Source organism: Rhagoletis pomonella, unplaced genomic scaffold (assembly GCF_013731165.1).
Source record: "Rhagoletis pomonella isolate Grant_MI unplaced genomic scaffold, Rhpom_1.0 Rhpom_scaffold_00024, whole genome shotgun sequence".
Classification (NCBI taxonomy): domain Eukaryota; kingdom Metazoa; phylum Arthropoda; class Insecta; order Diptera; family Tephritidae; genus Rhagoletis; species Rhagoletis pomonella.
Genome location: NW_023458578.1, coordinates 432,149 through 439,908, shown reverse-complemented (window position 1 = coordinate 439,908; position 7,760 = coordinate 432,149).

The following is a 7,760-nucleotide window of genomic DNA, read 5'->3' as shown; positions in this document are numbered from 1 at the left end:
TTTGAAAAATTATGTAATTTTATTTTCTTTTTTCAACACCATACTCAAACGAAGCAACTGAGAGGATCTTAAGTATAAAGTTTGCTTCCTTGCGGAAAGAGAGAAGGCGGCTCCTAATTAAAAGTTTTTAAAGTGAACTTCAAATTAAAAGTAATTTTAAAATGGCTTGTATAGGATTCATTGACTATTTAAACACTGAAGATGGAAATGATCTCATAATTGCTTTTCAAAAATGTCATAAATATAAAATTATTTATTATGATGCGTACACTCATGTTAAAATGAATAACACTTTAATTTTTTATGAACTATATTTTATTCATATACCAAAATATTGTTAAAAGTAACCGTTCTGGCGTTTTAGAGTAGTATCTGTTACTTACATTCATAATTTTGATTTGAATAAAAATGTATTGAAAAGTACTGATTTTTTAGCATGAAAAAGCCTAACGTACTGATTTCGTGCATAAAAAATCTGGCAACCCTAATCTTGGAAACTTTTTAACGAAACTTAATGAAACAAAGTTATTTCTTCCTCCTCATTATGGGCTTTAATTGTAGATTTTTCACATTAAAGTGCAATGTATAAAAAACAAAAATTATATTATAGCATTTTTAAAAATGTTTTTTTTTTACCTAAAAACATTGTCTATAATATCAACTTTAATTACCCAAATGGGCGTAATTGGCTACTTATGCGTATGGACTCTAGATCGTCTAACGCTCGAGCAATATGATTAATAGATGTAATATGGAACGATTTTTCGGCATCCCTTGTCAAATTTGGTTTGGAGACAAACCGGTTTCGGCGTTGTGCCATCTTCAATGTCATTTTTCGACACTGAAGATGGCACAACGCCGAACCGGTTTGTCTCCAAACCAAATTTTACAAGGGATGACGGAAAATCGTTCCACATTACATCACACTCCTACCCAGTCGGAAACACCAACAACGAAGATGAAAATGATAAATAGACATTGAAATTTTATGAAATTGTATATTTTTGAAAGAGGAAAGGTGTGTAAAAACAAAAACAATAAGATAAAATGATATTTACTTTACTAAGGGTCTGAAATCATGAAAATCCCTCTTATTACAATTAGAACTAAAAAGAAAAAATTATTTATTGATTTAAAGATTCGTTAATTAAGGATATGAAGTTCCCTAACGTGATGATATTTGACCATTTAAACTTGCGTAACATAGGATTAAACTAATTGGCACGTAGTCATAGTCGAAATAAAGTCCACTCTAAAGTTAGTTGCAGTTATTTTTTACAGGCATCCCATTGGAAACATACAGCACCCCATTGGTAGAGGGCTTCGGGTGTACGAATTTGTTGTAACATCAGGAGTTGAAGATTTGCTCTAGCTGCTAGTCTTTTAAAATTTCCTCCCATCACGTCGTAAGTAGATTTCCCATGTGAACTTGCAACAAAGTTCAATTTTGCCATTTCCATACGCATAAGTAGCCCATTACGCCCATTTGGGTACTTAAAGTTGACATTATAGACAATGCTTTTATGTAAAAAGAAACAAATTTTAAAAAGGCTATAATAAAAAAAAAATCAAAAAGAAAAATGTTTACTTAATTTTTTTTTTTGTTTTTTATACGTTGCACATTAATGTAAAGAATTTGAAATTAAAGCCCATAATAAGACGGAAGAAATACTTTTTTTCATTAATTTTCGTTAACAGGTTTCCAAGATACAGCACTTTAAAGAAATTTATGTATGACGTTTTCTTAAAATTTAAGTCCCGTGTTAATAGGCTACCCTACGTTATATCGGCAAAATATGCTGCACGTATATTCATGTCACCTAGACCTTCAATCTCTTCAGCTTTCATCCAAATCCTTAGAGGTCGCGCACAGAGGTGGCCGCGGTGACATGAAATGCCTCATCTTCTTATACATATATCAAAATGTTGTGTTCGTATGTCACGGTCGTCTAAACTCGAGTACGGCTGAACCGATTTGAATAAATTTTATTTGTATCGTTGGGTATAATTAATTTGACCAACTATCTCATAGCTCAAAGAAGTACAGGTTAGGTTGGGTAAGGTTAACGCCGCGAGCCGATTGCCAAATTTTGAATGCGGCTAATTTCGATATTAGCTCAGAAGAGCGAGCCAAAATGCTACCTCGCGTTGAACAGTCAAAAAGAAAGTGCTGATATGATTCCACTTCATCTTCCTCTTGGCAGCTGATACAAAAGGGATCAGTTGAAATTCCTAGTCTTACCGAGTGAATATCAATCGCACAATAGCCTCTCAAAACCCCCATCTCTAACTCTTAAGAGGTAACGTGGTATTCGGCACCTTAAGGGGGTAACGATGGATCTCTCGTTACTTGCGCTGCAAAAAGTATTTTAAAGTGCCTTATAAAAACATTTGCTTCAGCGGAGAAACGTCTTATTTTCCTCTTTTATGTCACAAAAGGAGCATCTTTTTTTTTTGTCCATTTTATAAGGTATAAAGTATACAATTTCATTATCGCGAGTACGAAGTATGCGTATTAGGCTAGCGGTCGCCGAACTCACACTAGAGCCAACCATTCCAGAGTGTACCGGAAGAGGACAGAGGCGTCCCTAAGTGCTCCTTATCTGGGGATGAGGTTTTAAGGGCGCGTTTCTAATGCCAGGTCATCAGCCACGCAGATTTGCGCACTGTCACTGTGGCAGAGAACCTAAACTAGAAGACGTACCTATTTAAGAAGTACTCTGACGCGATAGATGATAAAGAAGTCAGATATTCCTTTACCGAATTCTAATGCACCAACACACCCTTTAGCAGTGAGTCTACCGCTTCCTTGATGGCAGCTATTTCCACCTGAAACACAATGCAGAAGTCCGGAAGCCTTAGTAACCCCGCCCTACCCAGTCCTCTCTTGAGGGAATAAAGGTAGAGAAGGAGCTTCTGGGAGACATTTCGGAAACGTTGTAATCTATGTGTTCAGAACGACGTCAAAGCAACCCCAGAACTCCGGAACACCCGGTTTCCCTTAGCCTAATAGCAATTCTGTCTGCAATATCGTCAGGTGCCGTGTTCAACATGACGTTAGTCGCTAATATAGGTGTGGTTAGTAATGCTCCACTAATTCCTAATTTACAAGTGTAGCTTTTTCTAGCGGGATCCACCAGACAAGGGCTTCGTGAAACAAGATAATCTTAAATCTGGTTCCATAGAGCTAATGAATTACTTTGGACGAGAGAACTTACCCTTAGCTCCCCTACAGCAGTACAAGACAACCGACGCCTTTTTTACCCTTTCCTTAATGTTAGGCTTCCACGACAGCTTCCTATCCAGGATCAGACCTAAGTACTTGACCCTGTCGGAGAGCCGCAGACGAACAATCCCACTCGAGGGAAGGGCCACAACGGGTATCTTGTACTTCTTGGTAAATAATACCAGTTCCATTTTTCTGATTTTTACTGCGAGGCCGGTGTTGATCGCCCACCTAGTTACCAGCATCAGGTAACCTTAGGGCATAAAAAAAGGTTTTATAGAAATCGGAGAATTACAGGACCTGAAGTACAAAATATTGCAAAGAAGTACGTTTGACTGTACTTCGAAGTACGAAGTACAAGAGCTAAAAAAGAAGTACTGTACTTCCGAAAGAAGTACGGTTTGTCACATTAGGTATAATACCAGAACCAATGATATCGCAAAAAATTGGAGGGTTGCCACTTATTTGAAAATTTTTAAACCCAATTATATTGATAAAATAAATAAATTATTACAATATGGGTATCAAATTAAAGAGGTTTAAGAAATATAACTGCTGGAAATACTTTTTAAGAGGGTTGCCACCTATTTGAAAATTTTAACTCAGTCAAATTGATAAAATAAACGAAATATTGCTATTTGGGTGTCCAACTAATGAGTTTTGAGAAGGTTTACAGCCGAAAATATGTTTGAGGAGGGCTGCCACCTGTTTGAAAATTTAACTAAGTACATCGATAAAATAAATGAAATATTACAATATGGGTATCAAATTAAAGCTGTTTAAGAAAGATAGCTTGGGAAGGGTTGCCACCAATTTTAAAATTTTAACTGAGTTAAATTGATAAAGTAAATGATATATTGCTATGTGGGTCTCAAACTAAAGAGTTTTAAGAAGGCTTAGATTCGAAAATATTTTGAAGGAGGGTTGCCACCTGTTAAAAAATTTAGCGCAGTTTGATTGATAAACTAAATGATATATTACAATATAGATATTAAATGTAAGAGGTTTAAGAAAGATAACTGCTGGAAATATTTTTGAATAAAATTGCAACCTCTTTGAAAATTTAAAATCACTTATTTTGATAAAATAAATGAAATACGGTAACTTGGGTATAAAAATTTAGATTTTAAAGAAGGCTTACCGGCGAAAATGTGGTTGAGGAGAGTTGCCACCTGTTTGAAAATTTAACCCAATTTAATTGATATACATAGGTATCAAATTAAAAAGGTGTAAGAAAGAAGACTTTTGCAAATACTTTTGAGGAGGGTTGCCACCTATTTGAAAATTTGAACTAAGTTAAATTGATTAAACAAATGAGATATTTCAACGAGGGTATCAAAATAAAGAGTTTTTAAAAGACCTACTGTAGAAAATATGTTTGAGAAGGGTTGCCACATGTTTGAAAATTTAACTGGTACAATTTATTTTGGTAAAATAAATGAAATGTTACAATATCGGTACCAAACTAAAGGCATTTGTAAATGTTGTATTCGTTTGTCACGACCATCGAAACTCGAGAACCGCTGAACTGATTTGAAGAATTTTTTTTTGTATTGTTCGGTATAATACCAGGATCTTTTATATTACAACAATTTGGAGAGTTGCCACCTGTTTGAAATTTTTTAAATCCAGTTATATTGATAAAATAAATGAAATATTACCATACGGGTATCAGGTTAAAGAAGTTTAAGAAAGATAACTGCTGGAAATATCTTTGAGAGTTGCCACCTATTCAAAAATATTAACTCCGCTAAATTGATAAAATAAATGAAATATTGCAATGTGGGTATCAAATTAAATAGGTTTCAGAAAGATAACTGTTGGAAATAGTTTTGAGGAATTTCTATTTGAAAACTTCGCTAAATTGATAAAATAAATGAAGTATTGCCATGTGTGTGTCGAAACTAAATAGTTTAAGGAAGGCTCACAGCAGAAAATATGCTTGAGGTACAATGTGGGTGCCAAACGAAAGGTGTTTGAAAAATCTTGATTTGGAAATATTTTTAATAAGATTATCACCTATCTAAAAGTAAAGACTGAAAATATTGAAATTAAATGAAATATTATATAACTGGTTCCAAAACGAAACATTTTTTTAATTCTTTCCACTTATCCAAAATCCGAACAGTTTAAATAAATATAGAATTTACAACATCTTATCAAACGAAGTGATCATATTATCCACGAAGAGCTGGTACAAAAATTACTTAATGTAAAAAATTAATAAACAAGTAATTTTTAAGCACAAGACACAACCGACATCAATTCTCATATAAAAACTTAATAGTAGCGTTAATTTTTTCATGATCCAATGATCGGATCTCAACCAACTTAATATGGGATCACCTGGAAATCAGTTGACGTGCGGTAACATAAAAAAAATAATCCGACGAATTGATAACCTTCTCCTTTTTTTGTAGTCGGCTAAAAACTACTGAAACAAATAACAAAATGATAAAAGAGTAACGACAACAAAAAACTATGGCATGAAAGCTGTTTAAAAAATACTTAATGAAAACTGAAAATTATTGACAACATTCCCTAGCATTATAAATCAGTTAACTTTTAATCGTAAACAATTTATTTCGTTTGGGGTCACCATAGCCTACAACGTATATTGCGAGTAAAGAAATTTTGAATAACTTGAGATAATATTATTATGATTATGATTATCCTTACTATTGTGAACTCCTAATCCCGATAAAAGATTCCCCGCGGCTCCGATGGCTTAGACTTGTCGTTCCAGTAGGAACCGAAGATCCAGGTGTGAAAGAATTCAACTCGCAATCCGCTGGTGGTAGCAGAGGAATAGGGAGCCCCCGCTGCACTGGAGAGACCAAGTTGGCACAGTGAGAAATGACTGGCGTTCTTTGTCGAGCTCGGCCAAAATCGCTTAGGCGGTTACAACACCAAAGTAGAAGAAGAATATGCAAATGATAAAGGACGGAGTTGGGGGACCTTCTTATTGGATGCGCCAGGAGGTACTAGGAAAATTTTCTTTATCAGATGGATTCTGGCAACGGTTCGATCAAAAAATTGCATTACCTTTGTTGAAGCCAAAAGCCTTCAATGTTTGGGAACCACCGGCAGTTTCCTGCACAGTCGTCAGCTGCAAAGCTGCACTGCTGCCGGAAAGCTACCGGTGGCTTTCTTTCGAACTTGGCTAGTATTTAATGCCGGTTCCGTTTAAATTGGTGTTTTATTCTTGCCAGACAGCAGTCAGCGGACCGGAGTCATCGTTAAAAGAGCAATCATCTAATTTCGTACCAGACATTTTGGTCCTCACGAACCGTCGATTCGCAACAATGGAGAAAACTCTTAACTGAGGCCACCCTTTTTCCAGTAGCAAACAGAAAACGCAAGTTTGAAGCGAAATCACCAACAATAGTGAAGCGATTCTCACAGACGAACAAGGAGAAAAGCGAGTTATCATAAAACCTTCAGTTCGCCGCGGATTTTTAACAGGTGCGTGCCAAACAAAAATTGTTGAGCGAAAGTGTAAAAATTAAAAAAAAAAATTGTGAGAATAAAAGTAATAATACTTAAATTAAGTAATAAAAATAATATAAATAGGAAAGCAAATAAATATTGTGAAGGTGCAAATTATAGTGGAAATTATAGAAAAGCAAGTTTAGAAAATATATGTATGTATATAGCAGCACAGTGGCTAGTTAAAAACGAAAAATATCGGTTCAAGATAACAAAAAAAATTTGCAAAATTGGTGATTTAGGGCAAAGAAAAATAAGGTGCAGCCCCCCAAAACCAAAAATTGGTGAAATATTCAGCAAAAAAAAATTCAATTACGGTGTCCATTTATGCATATATACATACATATATAAGTGCGCGAATCAATATATATACCTATATGTGCATAGGTCTGTATTTATGTACATATGTACATAGATCCGAGGAATTTTGAATACCGATGGAGCTATTTATTTGACTACCGTAAGTCTGATTCCCTTTCTTTACACGTACATATATATTTGTTCGCACATGCATTTATGTACATGTACTAAAATTTCAAGTTTCAAAAAAGTCATCAATTTTCAACGTGGAAATGCTTTAAAATTTCCTCAGCTTTTTTCAAAGTAATTTTCATTTTCTTTGTTCGCAAATATTAATAAAAAGCTTTTATGATATACATATTGTGTAGGTACATTAGACTGGGTCGGTCCTCATACAAAAAAAAAAAGTTGCTAATGTCCGCCCCTAAATTTAAAGATTATGTTGAGAGGGTTCTGGAAAATTTTTTTTTTTTTTTTTTTTTAACCCTCCGAAATACAGCCGAAATGGTTTTTTCGTTGTAACTTGGTTATTTGACGGCCGATTTTTAAAATTGATATGTCATTATTTTTGTCTTGAGAAGCTTCACTTTTCGTTCTTATGTCTTTTTAAGCTTTGAAGTCGCGTTCGCATGATAAGGGCAGAAACAAAATTTTACCCCCCCTAAAGTATATTTTTTTCCTTACCAAACGAAAGTACTTAAAAATTCAAGAAAATGTTGCCTTCAAACTATATTACTAAAATAAT